The 23,830-nt window shown below is 40.4% G+C and overlaps 1 long non-coding RNA gene across 1 annotated transcript in view; it reads left to right on the top strand.

Annotated features, from left to right (window-relative positions):
• Positions 1 to 18,724, top strand: part of LOC102499838 (uncharacterized) — a 226,969-nt gene extending 208,245 nt beyond the window's left edge. Inside the window, exon 4 of the long non-coding RNA XR_003548766.1 lies at positions 18,667 to 18,724. This is a non-coding gene — a long non-coding RNA (uncharacterized LOC102499838). The remainder of the gene's footprint in view (positions 1 to 18,666) is intronic.
• The last annotated feature ends 5,106 nt before the right edge of the window (positions 18,725 to 23,830 follow it).

Below are 23,830 nucleotides of genomic sequence, written 5' to 3'. Positions count from 1 at the left end.
AGGTCCCCATCTGCATAATGGAATTAATCAGAAACAATTGGTTTTATGTCACGCAATCCTTCAGGAAGTTCCCTGTTAGCCAGAATAAAATCTTAGTTTTTCAGGATATTAAGAAGAAACATCTTGGGACTAGCAGATGGCATAATAGCTATGTCAATGGACTTCCGTGTAGTCAACCATGGTTTGAATCCTGGACATGGTGGCTTAAAACTCACGTCAGGTACATGTGTGTATGTGCCCAAGACCCCGAAAGGAGAATGGAGGAGAAGGGATTACAGCATGGCCATTTTCCCGGGGAAGGGGTGTGTGATTTCTAGCTTTCTGTCTCTGGCAAGCATACACACCTTAGAGCAAAAAAATCTCTCTTCAAAAAAAAAAAAAAGGAAGAAACATCTTGGCAGAACTGATCTTTTATGAGGCAGTTAATAATTTAAAAAGTATGTCCATATAGAGTCAAAATAAGAGACCAGTGGGATTATTGAATCAGCCAATCAGAACTGCACACATTTCAATCTTTCATTTGCATCCATGAACTTAATTGAAAACTAGGATGGCAATTATTTTCCTACAAAACCCATCCCTGAACGCATTTAAAAAGATAGCCTTTTGAACAAACATACCTATCTCCCAAGTGACATCGCCTATAATAAGATCCGCCTTGTCCTCAAACCTTATGGGTCAGACTTTGTTATCTCTAGAGCTGAGCAATCTTTCCACACTTGCTTTGGTTTGGTGCAGGGTAATGTTTCAACCCCTGAATTTTCAAAGGGCCACAGCATGACTCAGCAGTTTGTGAGAAGGCTTCCAATAATCTCATCCTAAGGGGATACAAAATTGCAATTAGCTAGAAGGAATAAGTTCTAGTGTTCTGGAGCACTGCCGGGTAACTGTAGCGTTTCTTTTCACATGTACTTTGTTTCAGAGCATAAACTAATTTGAGCTTCTCCATCCCCTTTGCGCATTCACAGGATGTTAGAGGTTGATGTTGATGTTGATGTTAGATGTTAGGGAGTAATGTCCCCCCCCCCCATCTCTGGTGTACCTATAAATATGACGGATGTTCTACTAGAGTAACATTCCCAACATCATCGCTCCTTTCACTCCTCCCTCCAGAGAAAATGGTGTGACTTAACTCACTGGGACGTTTGGACAGAGAAACTCAACTTGGGCATGCCAGCCCCGTCTCACTCCTTTTCTTGGGGAGCCCATTCCCCTCGCCTCCCGTGTTCCCCGGGTTCAGCCTGGCTTATTAGTGACTAAGTCTGCCCAACTCACTATCAGCGTCCACTGGCTCACGGATGTGACTTGTATCTTCCACCTTGCCTGTTTCTGTCAATAACGTTTAACTTTTTGGCTCCTGTTTTATCAGGGGTGCTAAAACAAACCCATAGGACCAGCCCTATAGTTTAGTGGTTAAGGGAGGTGGGATCTTATACAGCCAACTATGGTTCAAATCCTGGCACCAGCGGCTTGGAAAACACTCTTGGCTCATGGATGTGCCAGAATCTCAGTAGGATAGAGAAATGGAGAAGGGACTGCAGCGTGACCGTACTCCATGGACAGGGTGCCTTGTCCCTCGCTCCTTCTCTCGTTGTGGACGTGTGCCTTCTGCATTAAAAAAAGAAACAGAAGAACTGTAGGCCGTGTGGCTTACAAACAATAGAAATTTATGTTATACAGTTCTGGAAGCTGGAAGTCCGAGAGAGGAGTGCCAGAATAGTCGGGTGAGGGTGAGGGTCGTCTGGGTTACAGAGTCCCAACCTCTTCCTGTAGCATCCATGCTGAAAAAGGTGAGAAAATTCTCAGTCTCTGTTATAAGGGTATCCCATTCTTCTTTCCCTTCTTTTTTTGTCTTTTTGTTTTTCTGCCAAAGGGCGCATGCACTCACCAGAGAGAGACAGAGAGAGAGAGAGAGAGAAAGTAAGAAATCACCCCCAGGGGGGATAGCCAGGCTGCAATCCCTTCTCTTCCATTCTCCTCTGGGGATTTTGGGCATGCACACACACATGGCTGGTGTGATTTTCAAGCTTCAAGGTCTGGGGCTCGAACTGCTGTCAACCATGTGGGAATCCAACACTTTAACCACTACACCACCTGCTGGCCTCAGGTACCCCCGTTCTTAATGGCCCCACCCTCCTGATCTAATCACCTCCCCAAAGTCTCACCTCAGATACCCTCACAGTGGGAGTTAGGGTTTTAACATAAACATTAGAGGTGGGTGGGGGCAAACATTCAGGCCCAGGGCCTCTCTGCTGTCCTGGTCTTTCCTCTTCCTTTAAAACTCCATGTAGGGACCACCCCCTCTCATTTCCCTCTTTTCTTCTTATATTGGGTCATTGGGAAAGTCCTGATGCATTTTTGCATTGAAAAATAGGTCATGACTTTCCCGAGGACCGAATGGTAGGTATTTCGTAAGGGTTTAGGGAAGGGAGAAAAATTCACTATGAGATCTGACATCTAAGATTAATTCATTTTTAACTCATCAGTATCAAATTGCAAGAGGTAAGTCCCGTGGTCACCAAGAAATTTCATGAGTCTATATAAGTTTTTTCTTCAGAAACTGTGTTCTACATTGCAGGCTTAAATGGCTATGCACATCCTCTAGTTACGGAGACACAGTTCCAGGAATTTTGTTCTCAACGTTATTTGTCCCCCCCTCCCCCAACTCCAAATGTCCTAGTGATATGTAGATACTGCTACTGTGTTCCTTTCCCAGTGTAATTATTTTGGCTGGTATATCTGGGAAGTGTAAAAATGAGTGTGACTATGCGTCTACACCTTGGGAAGTAGGAGTTGGTGTTTGAGGCTGAGCAGCAGAACGCCGGAGGATGGGGAACAGAAGATCTGACATGTGTTTCATGGCGCTGGCTGGATTGCATTCCTGAGGCCTACACCGATAAAGTGATAAAGTGGCTCATTTGTAGTCAATGATTTTAAGATGAGGGGCAGAGTAGCACCCACAGATTGACTCAGCAGACAGCAATTTAAGCCTTAAATCAGAGAGCGGCTGTCCTCCCTGCTTCCTTTGGACACTGGCATCTGCCATTCATCACCTGCTGTATTCCCACCTTGCACATGATTGACACCTATTTACTGTCCAGTTTAGTGGATTGTAAACCACTCCAGAGTGCATGACAATAGTGATACATTTCTTTGTAACTTTACTGGTGTCTTCCACTCTGCCTTCTGCATAGTTGATGCTTACAGAAAGTTTGGTAATTGATACTTTGTATCACTGGTAGCAAAAATACTTTCAACCTATAAAACCAAAAATTGTTACAAATCCCTCTTTGATTTCTGAAAGTTAACAGAAATCAACGAGTTGATTCTCTCCCCTTTAATCCTTCCTTTATATCAAACTAAAGCAGAATTTTCTTCTCAATTATTAATGTGAAGGGTTATTGTATTTAAAGATGAAATAATTAAGACCTGGGAATATTACAATGAGTCCTAGGTTCAATATTGGTAAATAATGTGCCACTACTGAATTCTGGGAGAAAATAAATGCTCCAGCTTCAAGAATCTGTCTGTTAAATAGAAAGACAGGTGTGTCATGTTTACAAGGGATGTGACATTATAAACTCAGCTGAAACAACCCATCCAGATGTGCAGTGATCTGTATCTCTGAACCCGAAGAACTCTGTCACAGGTTTTATGGGTAATTTTTGTTTGTGAGTGTTTAGACACGTTAGCAGCCAGCTGGAATGAAGCCAGTATCAGTAACAACACAGAGATAGAAAACCATTATCTAATCAACGCCTATCAAACCAGCCAGTGGTAAAACAGTGCTTCCCGAAACACTTATTACAGATAACATTTTGGTTGTTAAATTTATGAAGTGTAAAGTTATATAACTTCTTTTCTGAAAAAGTCGGGACTGCATTTTCGTATACACATCCACCCACAAACACAGTTCAGCAGTGGAAGTACTAATAAGGTCACTGACAAAAATAAATGACATAAATTGTATTTAGCAGTTTTCAACACTCACTGAGAAAGTCCATGCGGGGAGGGGGGGCATGGCCTTGCCAATTATGAAAAATGTTCTCCTGAATAATTAGCAGAGCGTGTTGACAAAGATGTCAGCATGAGCGGAGGCAGTGTGCTTTTCTGCTGGTATGTCAGATACACCATTTGAACCCAAAGTTTGGCTAACTTAGCATGTTTCATCCTGCCTGCATTCTATAAATTCTTACAGTGCATTAGGTAACGCTATTGCTTGTCTTAAAAGAAACCGTTTCTGTTCTATATCATGGGCAAATGTCACTGCATCAATTATTTGGGTGGTAGAGTGGCTACTCCCTTTCCCCTGTGGTTCAGACATTAGATCCCCCCTGCCCAAAGAAGGAGGAATTGTTCACAATGGCCTGAATTATCTCCCTATTAGAGAAGCCTTGGGACTACCTGGCCTGAAGATCTCTGTTCACACCAAGAAAAAAAACTGAGTTTCCTATATCTTTCCTGTTCTCAGCTTCACTGGATCCAAGTTATGGACAATACTAATCAAGCAACACAGACACACACACACACACACACACCCACACCCACACACCCACAGACACACCCACACATGCTCATGTACACACACACACACACACACATCTGAGCTTACACAGGGAGGCATTTTGACCATTAGCTACTCTACTAACTTATGCTTACTTGGACTACTTTAATACACACTTGGAATAGTGGATACTTCTTGTGGAGCTCTTCATTATTTTAGTTTCAGAATGTTAGCTTTTGCTTTAGTAAGTCTCCAAATAACAACAGTTTTTGAGCTACACCATATGAGTTGTGCTCTTAATCATTCTCTGTAACTAGTCTTCCCAGGGCAGCCATCTCACATCAACCCCCACGCCCTCCCTAAGCTGGAAGGCACCCCTCTTTGGTCTGTTTGAAGCCTTTGGCCCTGAATGCCTGTCTTCCCCAGGCATCCCATGGACATCTTGGCTGTTTCTCTCTCTTTTTTATTGGCTTCTTTTCTTTCCCTTATTTCTCTAAATATGGGAGCTTCCTTCACTGTGCCTTTTTTATTCCTAGTATTTACTAATAATCCTGCCTCTCTCCTGGCTCGGACCAAGATTTCTGTTAAATTCCCTTCAGGTTTGTGGTCTCCCTTCTAAATTGCTGGGGCAGTCTGCTGCCCACGGGAATTGTCGATGTTCTATAGTTCACTCTCCATGTTGGCAACCCAGCTGAACATCTTTGCCTACAAGTGGTCTTCTTGTTCTCATTTCCTCACTCTTGTCCACATAGTCCCTTGGGATCAGAATCTCAAACTTCATCGTGATTCTTCCTTTGCCTTAATATCTACTGACTCATCAAATTCTGCCATTTCTTTTTTTGGGGGGGCAGAGGTTTTGCCTTAGGACATGAGCGTTCACTGGAGTGACAGAGGCAAAGATAGAAAGCAAGAAATCACCCCCCTGCCCCAGGGGGGATGGCCACACTGCAATCCCTTTTCCTCCATTCTCTTCCTGGGATCTTGGGCCCACACATACATGCACCCGGCATGAGTTTTAAGCCACTGAGTCTGGGACTCGAACCATGGTGGGCCATGTGGGAGCCCAGCAACATAACCACTGCACTGTCTGCTGCCCTCCCACCATTTCCTCTTAGTTGACATCTCTCTTCCTTGTTCATTGCCAACTCTCAGTTTCACATTTTTCTTATCCCCTCGGAAAGTTAACACGGCTTTTAAAATTCTCTTTGTGGAACTCAATTCATCTTATAAATTCAGATTTATTACATAATAATGTTTTTTATATCCTCACTACTCTAAAAGTCACCTATCCTACCCACTCCATAGTTATTGAGTAGACTGTGGAAATCAGTTGCACTAATTTCTTTTCTTTCTTTTTTTAAAAGTGAACTGTTGTACTTTGACTTATTTTATGATTTCCTACTCATTTCTTGCATCTATGCTCTGTTTTTGCAAATTTAAGCTCTTCAGGATCCAGCATCTGTATTGTGTTTGCATTTCTACCAGTGCCGAACAGTTTTCTAATCTTAATACAATGATAAATGTTAAAGTAACTAATGTTGTATCTCATTTGAGTAATGGCAAATTGTGTGCCAGTGTTACAAGGGCATATGGGGTCATGCTTGGTAAAAAGGGACGTTCTTTCAGAATAACTCACCTAATTCCATTAGGTATGTCTCCATGTGGTGGACTTCTACCTCTCTTGTTTTATATAAATGATTCCTATGACATATGTTTTAATTCTTGTTTTATTCCTGTTTTTAATTGACAAGCCATACTTGTACACACTCATAGAATACAACGTGATGGTCTGACATATGTACACGATGTGGGATGATGACATCAAGCTCATTCACCTGTCGTTTTTATGGAGAGACATTGGAAATTCACTTTTATCTTTTAATTTTTTTTTAGAGAGATGTTTGCTAGAGGGCATGTGGACTCACCAGAGAGACAGAGAGAGACAGAAACAGAAAGCGAGAAATCACCCCCCCAGAGGGGATTGCCATACCTTAACCCCTTCTCCATTCTCCTCTTGGGATTTTGGGCATGCACACACACATGCTCCACATCAGTTTTAAGCAGCATAGTTGTCCGGGACAACTATGTGGGAGTCTAACATTGTAACCATTATGCCATCTGCGGATGTTACTCTTGTTATTTTTAAACTCCTACTCTTCTCTTTTTTTCTCTTCTTTTCTCTTCTCTTCTTTTCTTTTCTCTTCTTTCTTTCTTTCTTTCTTTCTTTCTTTCTTTCTTTCTTTCTTCTTTCTTTTTCTTTCTTTCTTTCTTTCTTTCTTTCTTTCCTTTTCATTCATTCTTTCTCTCTCTCTCTCTTTTTTTTTTCCAAGATAGGTTTCACTGTGTTGTCTAGGCTATCCTCAAACTCATGATCCTCCTGCCTCAGCCTACTAAGTAGGTGGGATTACAGGTATGAAACACAGTGCTCAATTTAAACTCAGACTTCATATTAAAAATACAGGTTCATTATAAGTTCCACTCAGGGAGGGAATGGTAAGCAATTGGTTCTTGTGATTTTTTTTCTTTTTTTCTTTTTTACAAAGAAGGAAGAGTTAGAAAACATAAAGTTATAAGTCGAGAAATATCTAATGAAGAAAAGTGTAGTGGTCAGGGAAAGAATTTTTTTTGGGGTGGGGATCTTCCCTGTGGCCTGGTGGTTGAAGTAGCCAGATCCCACATGGCTGACCACATAGTTAGTGTCTGATACTCAGTAGCTCGAGAAACACACCAAGAACATGTGCATGCATATTCAACATTCCAAAAGGAGGGCGATAGGGAAGAGAAGAGCTTGCAGCATGACCATTCCCGAAGGGGTACCACCTGCTCTCCCTTTCTCTTTGTCTCTGTGTCTCTCTCTGGCAAGCACTGGTGACCTCTAGTTTAAGTTTTTTTAAACATTATTTTGTTTTATACTTACAAAATAACTTTTATTTCAATTTTTATTTGCTTACATGTTTTTATGTAATTTAAAATATTAAGGTATTTCTTCTCATTTGAAAGTAACAAAAAATTTAATGTCTTGGGACCAGCAGTTAGCATAATGGCTATGTCACTGAACTCCCATGTAGTCAACTGCAGTTCGAGTCCCGGACCCATTGACTTAAACTCACCCAGCTGCATGTGCATGCGTGCCCAAGATCCCGAGAGGAGAATGGAGGAGAAGGGATTGCGGTGTGGCCATCCCCCCTGGGGGGTGATTTCTTGCTTTTTATCTCTCTGTCTCTCTCTGTCTTTCTGGCCAACACGCATGCCCTATAGCAAAAGCCGTCTCAAAAAAAAAAAAAAAAAAGAAGAAAAGAAAAAAGCAAACAAAAAAAAAAAAAAAAAAAAGAAGAAAAGAAACAAGCAAATACAGCTTCATTAGATGAAATCTTGAGTTTCAGACTTGCAATCGTTTAAAACCCTTGCAAAATATGACCAACATATTACCACCTGACCAATATAAACAGACAATGTTTTATTCACATAGCAACAGAATTTACCGAAAAAAACCCTATCTTTCATTTCAATGCAACTATACAGACAAGTGACAGACATTATTTTAACATGTACAATGTATCTTTCTGGAGGTTATTGTTGTAAACATGAAGTAAAATATTGGATCATCAGAAAAGTCATGACACATTTTTTCGTAGAAAAACACATGGTGGCTTCTCACAACCCAATAATAAATTTCCCTGCCCCAAGGTAGCTTCTAGTCTAGTAGAGGGAAATAAACAAAAATACGCAGAGAAGTAAATATAAAGTTATGTGTGGCCCTTTAATCCTGAGAGTCTGATATAAACACCTAAGTCACTAGGATACAGTGCCTAATTTTTAAAACCTAAAGTCTTGCTAGATTAGGAAATTCAGCTCATGTGTCATGAGCAATGGCAATGGAATCTGCTAAGATGAAGAAGTGTTACATTTTAACGGAGGTACAGCAGGCTTAATCAATTTGTTCTGGCTGGAAACAAAATAATTAGCTAACCTGCATTGGGAAGGTCAGGTATTATGTAATGTATCATAAATTATAGGATATATCTATAATTAAAAAATAATACTGTAATTTTGCACCAACAAGGTTCATTTTGTATTACAAAAGTAAATGGAGACCTTGTATGTTTCAACCTTATTGATTTAAGGTGCAATCATTGAATCATATTTTTGGTTTGGTCTTTAGTTAATCCTTAGGAGATATTGGCGAGGGGCGTGGGTGCATGTAAGTGTGCTCTCCGGACAGTCAAAAGTACTCTCCAGTGCAGAAGGACCAGGACCTTGTTAGGAGAGCAGAATGAAGATACTGCAATTTGTATATCACAATACCGGTCGTGAAACTCCAGACACCTTCAGGAGATGAATCCTTACCTACCCTGCTGGGATAGGATTGTAGTGTGCAGTTTTATTGCATTTTACAGGTGGGATAAATAACTAGTTTCAGGTTGGTTGCAGAGCAGGAAATAAAACAGAGTTCTTTTTATTTCTTATCCTGTAATTTAGCTACTGCTTTCCCTAAACAAGTCATTATATTCTTCCCTTCAAGAGTCTCAAGTTATTTCTTATTTTGAAATCTTGTCTTCTCAACTAGATTGGGGTCAGGCTTCTTCTTCCACATCTTATAACACTAGTCACAGAGTTTGTGCATACACTACTTAGTATTTTTTAAAATTATTTACTTATGTATTTAAGGTTTATTTATTTTATTTATGATAGTGCAGGCACATGCAGAAGAGAGAGAGAGAGAGAGAGAAACAGAGAGAGAGAGAGAGAGAGAAAGGGAGAGAAACACTCTTGAGAGGGTCGCCTCAAACTGCAATTTTCTTTCTCCAGTCTGCAACTCATCAGGATCTTGGGCCCTTAGTGTTTTTAAGCAAACCAGGGATCTGAACCCATGGCCGCCACATCGCTTCCAGCACTGCAGTTTGGTTTGCTCCCAACTGCACCACCAGCTTGGGCTCCATGGTGTTATTCTTTTTTCTGTTTCTTAGATTTCTTTTTAATAAGAGTAGGCGATAGAGAATGGAAAGATTACGTAACATAGGAGTGTTGATTCACAAAGGTCCTCTGACTGCTGGCACTTCGAATACCGACTTCTGCTTCGATGGGCCAGTGTCTTTCTCAACATTTCCCCCCTTAGAACAGCAAGGCTGCAGTTTCCTGACTTTTACAAATGAGAGGTGCTGTAGAGTAAGCCAAAGCCGGCTTCAGTCCCTCTGAGAAACTTATTATGTAGATATACATTATTATGATCATAAATAATGTTTTATTTTCTGAGGCGTGATGCCAGAGCAAAAGTCATTTGTGGAGGCAAACATTTGTTAGTTTTATGGAGGGTTTTTTTTTTTTTTTTTCCAAATCCAGTCTCTATTCAGAAATAACAGATACTTCAATGGATTTCTCTCAAAGTTTAGAAGCAAATGCATTGTCAACCGTATCAGACAATAACATTAATTTTTCTAAAAATGTTATGGTGTCCCAAATTTGTAGCAGGAATACAAGGAGGAAATCACAAGGCTTTCAAAAGTTGAATTTGATCCTCTTTAATTTATTCTTTCATTTAAATTAGAAGCCCAATTGCAAATTTCTCAGATTTACTGGTCTTACGTTTTTATCAGACTTTGATGCTTTAGGCTTATTTTTTACTTAATTTTATTATTTTTTTTTAATGATAGAGCACATGTGAGTGCGGATGAGAAAGAGAGAGAGATGAGAGACCTTTCACGGGGTCTGATTATACTCTAATCCCCTTTCACTTCTTTAGCCTGTTGGATCTTAGGCTCTAGTGCCTGTGCCCAGCATGTCTCAGACTGACCAGGCCGGTAGTCAAACTGCAGTGGCCTTAGGGCTCAACCTCACAGTGTCCTCTCTTATTGCTTTCAAACATCAGCCCACTTGTTCTCTCCGATTCTCCTTAACCCGACATACTTGAATAAGTTATAGGTACAAGTATAGCGAAAAATCTTACATTCTTTATGTCGCTCCAGAAACATCTCTTAGACTTATCCCACGTGACCTCCCTTCTAAAATTCAACAAAGACCCACCTTGTGATTTTCACCAGCAAAGTATCCACTTTTAAAAATAGTCATCTACTATTGGATTGTTGGAAAAGTCATGACATGTTTTTTTAGGCAAAAATGAGTCATGACTTTTAAGATGACCCAATAGTTTTGTTTATATGTGTCCGTAAAAATATATATATTGCGCTGGCTAACTAGTTTTAAAGCTGTGATTTTCTGCAGAGCTTAATGTTCATGCATACTAGGAACATTTACTGAGTTCACATTAAATTCTTTTCCATTGGAAGGAATCAAAAATCATAAGTAGCGGGTGTTAAATAGCGGAAAGGACTGAAGTGGTTTCCCGGAGAAAGACATCTGAGGTGTCTGTGGGTCCCCTGTGCTTACACCAATTCTCTTAGAGATAAAGACAGTCACGAGCGACAACGGAGTCAGCCCTCGGTTTAAATCATCACTTTCCTCTTGGCCCATTGTGATGATCAGTATACCATGGGCTATTAGTCCTCGAAATATTCTGGGTTAAATAAGATAGCTCACTGCACATAATTCTCATTTTGCAGTGAGCGCTTTCGGCTTTATTACATCTCAGATACTGCGGAGCACATCATCTCGACTCCGATTTTTTTTTTTTTTACAACGTATTCAAGATGAACAGAGATTTAAGTGAATTTGATTCCTATCATCGGTTAATTTATTAGCAGATATAATGATGGAACCATAAACCTGTCACCCCAGGAGGCGCTAATGAACTCCTTTGGTGAGCTCCCTCAGCAAGAGCGTGATATGGGAATTGAAGTGGATATTGGTCCTTTCCTTTTGGAGGTTCAAGGACTGTATTCGTATTGATAGATAGGAAATTGTGTCCTTAGAGATGGAAGAAAGAACACCATTCCTCTGAAATCCTCAAGACTGTTTTAGTCTTATTCTTATTGCGAGCTTATTTTCTTATATTTATTGGATGTTTTAGGTGGACCCTTTTTTAAAGAAAATAGAGAAATATACATAGCAAATATAAATATGACATATGTAGACCTTTTAATTTTTAGTATGAGACACTAAGAGAATCTATTGCAGAAACAGTGAGTGCAGGCCTGACTGCTTATGTAACAGTAGAGGTTCATCATCCTAATCCCCACAACGCCAGCAGCACGCGCCGTCGAACCGGGAGTCTGCTGTGGACGCGGCCATTCATAATTATAGCCATTGTTTAATTACGGATGAAATAAGTGCTGTGAACAAAACTCATCTCACGCTAGCAGAGTGTATCATAGGAAGAGCTGATCGGTGTGGGAAGGACAATGAGGGGAAGGGTGAGGGAAACTTCTCTGAAGAAGTGATGTTCAAATGGAGACCCAAGATGTGAGTAGGGGAGAGTTAGCCATGTGAAGATGAGAGACAGAGTGGGCATGGGGCTCTTTCGGGCGAAGAGGACGACATGCTCAGAAGAAGAAAGTGACTTCGCTCTTTGAAGGAATGAAGGAGCCTTGAAAGTGCTTTGAATGTGATGAGAAAGAAAGGGAGAATGTGTGACATTGGGTGGAGAAGTGAGTATAGGTCATGGCATGAGAAATCTTGTCAGTAAATAAAAGCAATTTTTTTTTAGAGGCTTTTTTTATAGGGCGTGTGCTCTCGCCAAATAGACGGAGAGAGACAGAGAGACAGAAAGTGAGAAATCACCCCCCAGGGGGGATGGTCACTCCGCAATCCCTTCTCCTCCATTCTCCTCTCGGGATCTTGGGCACGCACGCACATGCGCCCGGCATGAGTTTAAGCCACCGGGTCCGGGATGTGAACTGCGGTCGACTACATGGGAGTCCAGCAACATAGCCATTACACTAACTGCTGGTCCCAATAAAAGCAATTTGAATGTTATTCTAAGAAAGTAGAAAGTTCTACTTTTACCATGTGATACAGTTTTCAAAATTAATCTGATTTTTTTCTTTTTTTTCCCCAAAGTTTATCTATATTTTTTCTCATGAAAGAGAGAGGGAGAGAGGGGGGCAGGGCACCCTCAACAGGGTTTTACAACGCGATCCGCCCCCAGTCTCAGACTGCCTGAGTCATGGGCACCCAGCATGCTCCAGGAGGTTCTGGGATACGAACCCAAGTCCTTTCCCATTTGAGTCTAGTTGTGCCATTATCCAGCCACCTCTTGGCCTCTATAATCTGATTTTGAAAAGGGGAAGGACCAGAAGCAGGAAACCAGTTAGGAAGCTTTCATATTAGTTCTAGAGAGAGATGGTGCTATTTGGGCCAGGAGAGAAGGAGACAGTAGAGAAATATCAAGGAGGTTGAACATGGTGACAGCTTTGAAACAGAAAGCAAGAGAGACAAGCTCTGCTTCTAGGGTTTTGGGAGATATGACTGGGTGAGTGGTGCTGTCCTTTATTGAAAGGGAAAGGGCAGAAGAGAAGCAACGTTTTGAGTTTAGTTTGGGCCGTTTTGAGTTTGAGTTGTCTGAGACAGGTGTGTGAGGAAGGGGGTTGACAATGCCGTGTGCGACTGAGAGAGTGAGTTCAAACAGACACAGACTCGGCCACTTTTATTCTTCCTTCTCTCCATTTGAGATGGATTTCAATAAGGGTTGTTTACCGCAAGCAAACAAACAAAAGTAAAAACTACTCATGTACCAATCCAGATCCAGAAACATTGATGAATAGTATAGATGTATTAACAAGGTTTTATAGGAGAAAAAAAAAAAAGGATATTTATCATGTAGCAAAACATCACATATAGTTCTTTTTTTTTTTTTAGAAAAGTTTTTGCTATAGGGCCTATGAACTTGCCAGAGAGACAGAGAGAGATAGAGAGACAGAAAGCAAGAAATCACCCTCCCAGGGGGAATGGCCACACCACAGTTTCTTCTCTTTTAGTTTCCTTTCACGATTTGGGACACGAACACATGTGCACCCGGCATGAGTTTTAAGCCACCTGGTCTAGGACTTGAACCATGTTGCACCATGTGGGAATCCAACGACATAACCATAATGCTATCTGCTGGTCCCTTCATATAGTTATTTTAAAAATACATTTCAGCTCTTTCTCAAAGGCCATTTCTCAACACTAGACACATGATCTCTTATCATTTGTACAATATTCAGCTTCAAACCTACCACAGCCCTCCATCCAACCTTCCACAATAATTTTTTTAAGTGTATTCCTTTTGTTTATGAGAGAATGTGTGTGTGTGAGAGAAAGACAGGCATCTGCTCTGCAGGATTTTATCATATTGTGACCCCCCCACCCCCGGCCCTCCAGTTTGTCTAGACCTTAGGCATCTGCTTGCTTACCTAGCAAGTTCCGGGTCGCCTGGGGATCTGAACCTAAGTTGTTCACGTGGCTTCCAGCACTGCAGTTCAGTGCACCACCAACTGCACCCCTGAGGCTGGGCCTTCCCCAGGAAAGTCTTTACTTCTGTATGGAAGATTAGCTTTCCTCTAGTTCCTGTCTTTCACAGGTTCACCACTTAGCCTTTCCAACAAAACACATCTTTTTTAGAAACTACCTGCCCAGGAATGATGGGGGTGGGAAGGAGAGGGAACTCTGTAAGTAGTGCACATTTTCCTGCAAAGCAAATGTGTTCATAACATATTCGTAATAATGTAACCCATAAGAGTGTATCACAAACATTGAAAAATTAATTACTGAAAGAAGACTTATTAAAGGAGCAATTATCTAATAACTTGTGGGGCAGGAAGAAAACCAAGAGACTAGCACGTCCATACACCAAAGGTATAGATGTTTAAAAAAATGTGATGATCAGTTTATCAGATCTGTTAAGTCATTTGCATATTTTAAAAATATGAATGATTGAACTTTTATTAAAAAAAAAAAAACTCTGCTCTATTGGTTTCAGAAAATAGGAAGTTTGGCAGGTCTGAATTTGTGCTCAAAATTCTGCCATAAATTTCTTTTTCCTAAGTATGTCAACATCTTGGGACCAGCAGTTAGTATAATGGCTATGTCACTGAACTACCGTGTAGTCAGCCACGGTTCGTGTCCCGGACCCTGTGGCTTTAAACTCACGCTGGGCACGTGTGCGTGTGTGCCCAAGATCCCGAGAGGAGAATGGAGAAGAAGGGACTGCAGCGTGGCCATTCCCCCTGGGGGGTGATTTCTCACTTTCTGTCTCTCTGTCTCTCTTTGTCTGTCTGGCGAGTGCACACGCCCTATGGCCAAAACTTCTCCAAAAAAAAAAAAAAGTATGTCAACATATTTTTTACTTTTTAATTTTTTTCCTTTGCAGACTATGAAATGGTAACATGAGAAAATGATCCTAGTTAAGTATTGCCTTGTAATGCTGAGAGGAAGGCATATAGATGTGTTTTTAAAGGTTTAAACTGAAAGATGGTTCAATAACAAGACTGAATTTCTGAACAGAAAAATGGGTAAATTAAGTAGCTGTTTCAATGACAGAAGCACCGTTGTTTTGGTGGGGAATACATAATTCCAAACTGAAGTAATTATTTTGAATAAAAGGCAAAGCAAGTTTGATATAACTCTTTCAAAAAAATTTTAGGCTTTGGAAAGGAAAAAGTGGATAATTCATTGTGTCTGGTATTAAAATGGGCATTGATCAGGCTATTTTCCTGCTTTCTTAAAGTGATAGATTCGGAGTTTTCTTGCATCATTCACCTGGCTTTCTAAACATTTTTCTTACTTCTGCCCTCCATTGTCCAAGAGGGGAACATTGATGGATAGAGTTATATCCTTTATCTTGGTATTTCTTCAAGAACACCATGGATTGTCTTTAGCCTTCTTCATTCCACTTCCAAATCTTATCACTGGGAATTTATGATGGTTGCCACCCAGGAAAGAGTAAAATCCGCACGGGCTCTAATGATGACTTGGGGCAGACTCCGGAACAGGGATGAGCCCTGGGAGTTTGACCACGCACGGCAATTTTGACTAAGTTGGATCCAGCTCTATGAGAAAACTAGAAACAACAAAGGATAACCTCCACAAACCTGCGAAGAGCTGCAAATAGTCTTTGCTCCAAACAGTAATTCTATGTAGCCAAGGCAGCTAGCTTTTGCCTGGCTGCTCCTTCCGTGCTTGGTAGAATGATTAAACATGTTAATTCCTTATCTGCTGGACATTTAAATTCATAGCCTATTCACTAGCATTTCCACTTAGTGGACTGCTGGTCTGCTTGGGATTCAAGATCGGAATAGTAATTTGAGGATTATGAGAGTAAGCCTGGTCACTGTTACTTTTCAGATGCTTCCCTGGGCTTTCTTAGAATCTCACTTGAGATTTTCTTAGAAAGGAGGAAGGAGTGAGGTGTTTTGCTGTTGGGATGAAATAGAGACCAGAGAGAAAGTGAGAACGGAAGAATACATTTAGCTGTAGTCCTTCCCACTGCTAATGATCTCAGTGAAAATCAAGCTTCCTTTTGTCAATAAAATTAGGATAGTTTGTCACATGCTTGCATCATGCTTCTCATGGTCAAAAAACCAGGTAGCTTTACATAAGCATTTGCTGATTCGTCAACCCTTTGGCAGTTGGTTAACCCCATTGTGTGAGGACAGTGATATTGTTGTGCTGAGGCTGTTTAAAGAATGGGAAATGTGGATCATGGCACCGAGGTAGCTGACAGTAAATCAGATTTGATTTCCCCTCAGAGAGCACAAAATGAACCTTGTCGTTATCAGGAAGAGAAATGAAATCTTTAAATATTTCTCAATGTTTTGTCATCTCTGCCTGTCGAGGTGATTTAACATAAAATTTCCCCAAAGTAGGAAGTGCAGGTATTATTTCACTTTATTTCAAAGATAAACTTCAGTGTTTCCCTATAAATTACCTTAAAAGCCCCCCAATTTGCAATTGTGGAGGTAGCTTAAGATCAATGGTGTTTTAAAATAAAATAGTATTAGTGAAAAATGTGCATCATGTTTCGTCCGTTGCCAATAGCCTGGCAGTTCCTAACACCGTGATATCCGAGTGTTTATGGAAAAATATCAGAAGGGACAAGAAAAGTTGCTTATAAATGGTCTGAGTTACCTCTGCTGCCAAGACAGTTTGTTTATTGAACATCTGACTCCATATTTCTTGTATGACTGGTGGTTACCTATTTTTGTATTTTAAATTCCTGTTTGCTTTTTATCTTTCCCCATTTTAGTTAGTTAATGACAATAAGACTTTGCAGACAGGTTGCAAAATTTTCGTCATCTCCCAAGATTTAAAATACTATTCTAAGGAAAAACCACTTTTTTCTTTTTATTACCATTATATGAATAATGCATGCTCACTGCAGAAAACAAATATAAAGATATCAACAACAAACATCCCCCGTGATCCAGAAGGAACCACTGTTCACATTGTCATGTAGATTTCCATGCACTTCACACATGAGTATATTTGATTTAACATTAGATCATTCATACTCTGTATAAAGTATTAGAGGATGAAGACTTGCATGTCTCTGTTATTTGGTATCAAAAGTAAAAACTGAATATTCAAATGAGTTTATTTGCGAGCTCTGTTCAGCATTTTATTGCAAGAAGGATACCCATTTTTCTTTGATTTCCACTGAAAAAAAGAATAACAGGGATAAACTGCCAAGTGCAATGTAATATTGGGTTATGGAGAAATTTTTTTCAGCATTATTGGTTATTGGAACAAACAACTCACTGATCTTTAAGATTTTACCACTTCCAGCTTAATGCTAGACAACCATTTTACCCTTCATTGACTGGCTGACTGACTTGACTAAATGATAAGCAGGAAAACTCTCTTTTGGGCCAGCCACTGGGGTGGTGGTTAAAGTGGCTGTTTCCCATATTACTGACTGTGCAGTTAAGAGTTCTGGACCCAGGGAACCAGCAGTTAGCGTAATGGCTATGTCGCTGGACTCCCACGTAGTCGACCGCGGTTCGTGTCCTGGACCCGGTGGCTTAAAACTCACGCCGGGCGCGTGTGCGTGCATGCCCAAGATCCCGAGAGGAGAATGGAGGAGAAGGGATTGCGGCGTGACCATCCCCCCTGGGGGGTGATTTCTCGCTTTCTGTCTCTATGTCTCTGTCTGTCTGGCGAGCGCACGCGCCCTACAGTGAAAATCTCTCCAAAAAAAAAAAAAAAAAAAAGAGTTCTGGACCCAGTGGCTTGAATAACATGCTGGGCATGTAAGCGTGTATACCCCCAGTTCCAAGGGGAGCATAAAATTGAAGTGTGACCATCCCCCATTGGGGGTGTTTCTCACTTTCTCTCTCTCTCTCTCTCTCTCTCTTTCCATCTTGCTCTGGCAAGTGCATGCACCCTCTGGTATATGTATGTGTATATCTATCTATCTATCTATCTATCTATCTATCTATCTATCTAGTCTTTTTTCCATATCCCTGGTTAGTGAGTAACTAGGTTAAAACAAATAAACTTCTCGATGAATTACAACCCAAGACAATGTTGTAGATAAGGAATTATAGATAGCAGAATAGTAATAGTAATTTTACTCTGAGAAAGAGTAAAATTAATAAAATTAATTAAGGCTTTATTTTTACCCCATATTTTTTCTGTCTCTCATATACTCTGGAAGGAAGCAGATGTTAGAATCCTTATTTTTGTGAGTTCAGGCTGACTGGAATATTCCAGAGTGTCACATGCATTATCATTCCCCCCCCCATAATCATCTAGTAAATTAGGTACTATTATTATGTCCCTATGACAGATTAGTGACAGAGTGAGGCTTGTTTATTCAGAAGTTAGAAAGCACCTACTATGTGCCAGGCATTACGCTACATATTGGAATACAGCAAATACACGGGTATAAGGCCAGCATTTCTGGAGCTTTTGTTCTAATAGGGCAGACAGACAGCACACAAGGTGGATAAATGAATTGCACTGAATATAAGGAGATAGCGAGCAGTACAGTGGAAAATAAAGAGGGAAGAGAGATATAAGAGTTGATTGGCCTCAAATGCAGGTTTTCTCTCTGCAAATTTGTATTACTTTGACTATAGTAAGATACCAAGAGGTGGATTTGCAGGAAAAAATGGTATCCGCAGTCCATTCATTATTCATCAGGTAAACAATAAAGATCCGACCATGGTCATGGGAAGAGAAAGGGCTGGAATGTATCATCACAACTAAAGATGTTAAAGAAGTTTAGTTTTTCAAGCATATGAAGACCACTATTTGGCTCCAGATGAAAGATTTTTGTTTTTTTCTAGCACTGCATCAAGAAGCCTGTGGAGTACTTAAAACATCCCAAGACCAGCAGATGTGGTAGATGTATTTATTTTGTCAAAACATCAGCATGTATTATTTTTCATCTTGTGAATGTGTTTCCCCACCATCTGCACTCTGCCCTAGTTTTTCCCCTATCCCAGTCCCTCTTCAAATTTTCCTTTCTCATTTAATCAAACTCAGAAGACATTTCCATCTAGAGAAGGAGACTTGAACACTGAACAAATGACAATGAAATTGTTCATTCCTATCTAGAAGAGTTACTATCATTTTAAGAGAAAAAGCAGTATAGCACTGTTAAGGTGAAGAAGGAATGTTATTATAAAGGATGTTCAGAAGATGATCATGTTTGAAGTAGTTTGTTTCTAGGTGTATCAGTCACCGTGCAACCAGGGAAGCATAATCAGGAGGATGGATGGATGGATCGATGGATGCTAAGATAGGTAGATAGAAAACTGCATAAGATTGGAAAAGAATCAGAGAGAGGGAGAGAGACTGAAGGAAGGAGGAAGAGAGATTTATTATAAGGTATTGGGTCCTTGACTACAGGAGCTGGTATGCCAAAATCCAAGATCTCCTGGGCAGACAAAGGAAAGGAAGACACAGGCTGCTCTAACACATGGGATTCCCTATGGGTAGAATTTGTTGTCCACAGGCAGAATTTCTTCTCTCTTAGTGAAACTTCACCTCTGTTTTGAAATTCTTCCAACTGATTTAATCAGGCCCACACAGATTACCCAGGGCAATCTATTTTACTTAAAGAAGACCGATTAGGAGCTTTCATTACATCTATAAGGTCCCTTTACGGCAACACCTAGAATTGGGGATGACTGAATAACTAGGGACTGGAAAATGGAGAAGTTGACACATCAAAAAACAAAACAAGGCAAAAACAGGCAATTCACCTTGTAAATTTGCATTTGCAGATCTTTATTGGGATATGTATGGCAAGCCCATGAAATAGATTTTTTAAGGCTTTTAACTTTAACAAACAGAATTGTTTCAATGTGGAATCTATGCTTTTTGTCTTTTCAGCTGCCTGTATATGTCAAGACCATAAAAAATTCATTTTCAAATGTGATTATAAATCAGTCAGTCCAGTGTCTCCATTATATTTTTAAGATTTATTTTATATTTTTAAAAAAGCAAAGCAGAAACAGATTGGTAGTCACATGGAGTGTTTCTTGCCCACTGGAGAACAAACTGCGTTCCTTTCTTCTTTCTCGCACATAAACTTCAGTGTGTTTCGTTATTTTGGGAGGATGGTGGTGGTGTAGACATAGTGTCCAGCCTTCGTGGACATGATCTGTCAAAATCAGTCATGGAGACCTTTTCAGTAGCACTGAGCCATGTCCTGATGATACTACTAAGCTACTCAACCAACCTGCCATATTTGCCATTCGGACTTTAAAAAGATGGAGCATGTTGCACTGCTTAAAAATAAAGAAGTGTGGAGCTAGCAGGTGGCATGGTGGTTAAGGACACTGGACACCCATATGGCTGACAGTGGTTTGAGTTCTGGACCTGGTGACTTGCTGTCTCACTCTCTCTACCCCTCACTCTGTTCCTCTCTCCTCAAATTAAAATAGATAAATAAATAAATGAAGTTAAATAAAATAATTCTTTAAAGAAGTGCTCAAAAAAAAACGCACAATGATGGGGGTATGGGAAAAGGACATAGGAGTGAACAGAAAGAGTTGACAATGACCAAAGTGGGAAATATTGGAGCACCAAAATAAATGAAGCGTAATTGGATTACCATCCTAAATAGAAAATAAATATCCATGAGTCAATAATTACATAAATAGATGATTGAGTAAGTAAATAAATGGGGAAGCATAGGCAAGTTTCTTGCACAAGAATTCCAAATAATTTGTGTAGATACTCCACCTTCAGTGAAGTGGAACGTAACTCACTCCTTAAATATGGATTGGACATAATTACTTTCTTCCAAGGAGATTATGGGGAAGGGTTGAACAGGGTAACTTTACAGTGGTGAAATTTTATGCATTCGTTTTCTTTCTTTTTATTTTAAGTGAGATTTTTGCTGTTGGGTGTTTGTGCTCTCCAGAGAGACAGAGAGAGATAAATCACCTCTCCAGGGGGAATAGCCACACCACAATCCCTTCTCCTCCATTCTCCTCTCGGGATCTTGGGCATGCACACACATGTACCTGGTATGATTTTTTAAGCCACGCGATCCAGGACTCAAATGCGGTAGACTGTGGGAGTCCAGCACATAATCATTACACTATCTGCTGGTCCCTATGCATTAGTTTTCTATTGTTGCTATAACAAATGATTACAAGTGCATTAGTTTTCTATTGGTGCTATAACAAATCATTTCAAACTTAGTGGTGCAAAACTAAACCTTATTATCTTACAGTTCTGTGGGTTAGGAGTTGAACACTGGGCTAATGATGTTGGCAGAGATGTGGACAGGTCGTATTTTTTTGTGGAAAGCTTAAGGAAGAATGTTTCCTTGTCTTTTTCTGATTCTAGAGGCTGCCTACCATCTTTGGCTATGGTTCCTTTCCTCTGCCTTCAAAACCATCAACAACAGGCCTAGTTCTCCCAGATGTTGCTTTGACCTGCTTCCTTATCTTTCTCTGACTCTCTTCTGTCTTTTGATTGCCTTGCCCCCCACCCAGGTAATTCAGGATAGTTTTCCTATTGAAGGTCAGCTGATTTGAAAACTTAATTCCATCTGAAATCTTAATTTTCCTTTGTCATGTAACTTACCATATTCACAGGTTCAAGGGATTAGGGTATAATCACATTGGGGGAGCTAGTTTTTCTTTCTTTGTTTCTTTCCTTTTTATTTTTTTTAAATTTTGCTATAGGATGTGTGCACTCACCTGAGATAGAGAAAGAGAATGAGGAAAAGTGAGAAATCACTCCTGAGTGAATAGCCTTGCCACATCTCTCTTGGGATTTTGGATGTGCACGCACGCACATCCAACATGACTTTCTTTATTTTTTTTCCTTTAAGAGAGATTTTTGCTAAAGGGAGCATGCACTCACTAGAGACAGAGAGACAGCTGGCCATGTGGGATCCAGCCACGTTAACTTTCATGCCACCAGCTGGCCCACTAGCATTCTTTCTCCCATATCTGGCAGACACTGTGGTGATGAAGCCACAGGCGATGAACCGCACAGCAGCAGTGATAAGCTCATTTGATAAATCATGAATGCTAGATTTATGATGACTGTTGCTTTACTTCTGTGTTCTTCCTCCCCCAAACCCAGTCTAATCATGAGAAAAACACCAGGTAGATCTCAACTGAAGGACATTCTGCAAACTACCTGAGCATTGCTCCTGTAAGCAATCAAGGATCATTGTGGTAGGAAGGAAGTTGGCCCAGAGAAACTGGAAAAGGAGGGCCAGCAGGTGGTGTGGTGATTGAAATGCTGGACACTCCCGCACGGCCAACCATGGTTCGAGTCCGAGACCTGATGGCTTATTCTCTCACTTTCCTTCTCTCTCTGTCTGTGTATCTCTCTCTGGTCAAGTTAAAATAAATGAATGAATAAATAAAATTAAATAAATAATTATTAAAAAAAAAAGAAAGTGGAAAAGGCAAGGGAATAGATTTTTCTCTGGAGTCTTCAGGAAAATAACCAAACTCTTCTGATACTTTGATGTAGCCAATTTGGATCACTTTAGGATTCATGAAGTACAGAAGTACAAGGAAATAAATTTGTATTATTTTAAGTTTACAGTAATACTTTACTTTAGCAGAAGAAAACCAATTTAGTCTTTGAAACAGGAAAAATCTAAGAAACTGTCATGGTGAAGAGCTATCCAGGGAGCCTGTAGTACAGAATCTTGGATGGGATCCTGGAATAGGAAAAAATAAATAAAGAAAACGGAATGAAGTATAGACTTTGGTTAACACATTGATATTAATAGCAATGTTAATGATAATGTTGACTATCATTCATTATAATAAATATACCAGTGCACAATGTTAATAATAGAAGACCCTGGGTGAGAGGTACAAGGGAACTCTGTGTACCAACTTTGCAATTTTCTTGTAAATCTAAAGTTATTATAAAATAAAACATTTAGGGACCAGCAGATGGCATAACTGTTACATTGCAGGACTCCCTTGTGGCTAACAATGGTTTGAGTCCCGAGCCTGGTGGCTTGAAAATCATGTCAGGCACATGTGAGTGTGTGCCCAAGATCCCAAGAGAGGAGAATAGAGGAGAAGGGATTGCAGTGTGGCCATTCCCCTTGGGGATGATTTCTCACTTTCTCTCTCACTGTCTCTGTCTCTCTCTGCCTCCAGTGAGCGCCTGCGCCCTAAGGGGAAAAAAAAAGCCCTTGAAAAATAAAAAAACATTTAACAAAAATAAAATAAAAAATGTCGTAGATGATAAGCCACTACTACTATGATATTCTAATGTTTATAGATAAAAATGCCCAAAATTATTCTCCAGATAATTATTTAATTAAATATCTGCTATTGCAGGGGGACCATAGAGAATCTAAAAATGAATCTGTCAAGGACCTTGTTCTTAAGGAGCTCAAGTTCTAGTTGTGAAGACAGAATGTTTGTGATCTCCTGTAGTACAGTGAGCAGTCAGTGCATTAAAGTCTGGTGGGAGTCAGATGGTTGCATGTTGGTAAAATGTGATATTCTACAAGGGTGACTCACATGGTAGAGTTTTAGGTTCATGCCTGGAGACTCCCTGGGTTCACCAAGCATGTGCTAAGACTGGGAGTAGGTCACAGCATCAGAAGCCTGCCCGGGGTGCTGTGTCTGTCTCTCTGGCTCATGGAATACATACATGTATAAACGATTTTTTAAAAAAGAAAAAATAAAAACCACATAGCTGAAACTCAGAGGACATAGGCTAAGACAACATTTCCTACTGGGGACCTTGTGAAAGGTAGCATTTGTCCCTGCCCTAAGGAATAATCAGCATTTTCACATACATGCTTGAAGAGGAAGAAGGCTTGCAAGCCAGGAGTATTAGAATGCAGGCCTGGGGGACCAGCAGTTAGCGTAATGGCTATGTCGCTGGACTCCCATGTAGTCGACCGTGGTTCGTGTCCCGGACCCGGTGGCTTAAACTCACGCCAGGCGCGTGTGCGTGCGTGCCCAAGATCCCGAGAGGAGAATGGAGGAGAAGGGATTG

Source organism: Tupaia chinensis, unplaced genomic scaffold (assembly GCF_000334495.1).
Source record: "Tupaia chinensis unplaced genomic scaffold, TupChi_1.0 Scaffold000127_1, whole genome shotgun sequence".
Taxonomy (NCBI): domain Eukaryota; kingdom Metazoa; phylum Chordata; class Mammalia; order Scandentia; family Tupaiidae; genus Tupaia; species Tupaia belangeri.
This window is presented reverse-complemented; position numbering and strand designations above follow the sequence as displayed.